Source organism: Arachis ipaensis, chromosome B09 (assembly GCF_000816755.2).
Source record: "Arachis ipaensis cultivar K30076 chromosome B09, Araip1.1, whole genome shotgun sequence".
NCBI lineage: Eukaryota > Viridiplantae > Streptophyta > Magnoliopsida > Fabales > Fabaceae > Arachis > Arachis ipaensis.
The window spans coordinates 9,699,776-9,700,309 of record NC_029793.2 but is presented as its reverse complement, the minus strand read 5'-3'; the positions used below and the strand labels follow the sequence as shown (position 1 = coordinate 9,700,309).

The 534-nt window shown below is 19.9% G+C and overlaps 1 protein-coding gene across 1 annotated transcript in view; it reads left to right on the top strand.

Annotated features, from left to right (window-relative positions):
* The window catches only part of LOC107614964 (probable WRKY transcription factor 12), a gene marked incomplete at its 3' end in the record, with an annotated part of 7,178 nt that overhangs the window by 2,362 nt on the left and 4,282 nt on the right, over positions 1-534 (top strand). The gene's annotated exons all lie outside the window — the stretch shown is intronic.

Sequence of the window (534 nt, the reverse complement as noted above, 5' to 3'; positions counted from 1 at the left end):
GAGACAAAATTAAAAATATTTAAAATAAAATTAAATATTAAAAATATTTTAAAAAAATTATAAATTTTAAGAATAAAAAGTATATTTTATTTATTATTTAATTTCTTTCTCTTGCTTCTATGCTATAAAAATGATTCAAATTCATGTATGTTAATTGAATTTCATGTGAGAAATTAAACACTTCTTGAGTTCTTGTTTTTAGAATCCCTCCATTAATGAATGATATAATTTAATTTATTTTTTTTTTAAATCTCTATCATGAAATGCAAATGTTAAATCTATAAAAGAATGAGCGCACTTGCTACATCATAGGCATTAAACACGATGAAATGAAGGTAAAATGTCTATTTTTTGGGGGGAAAAAACAATTGTGTCGGTAATGAATAATAATAATGATCATGTGGATAAATAGTTTGTTAATTGTAATTAATAAACTTTTGTATATATAACACTTATATAAAGTTAAAATCTCATATTTATGATATCCCTTTCTCTTAAATATTTTTTAAAAATAATAGTTTTATTATATAGAGA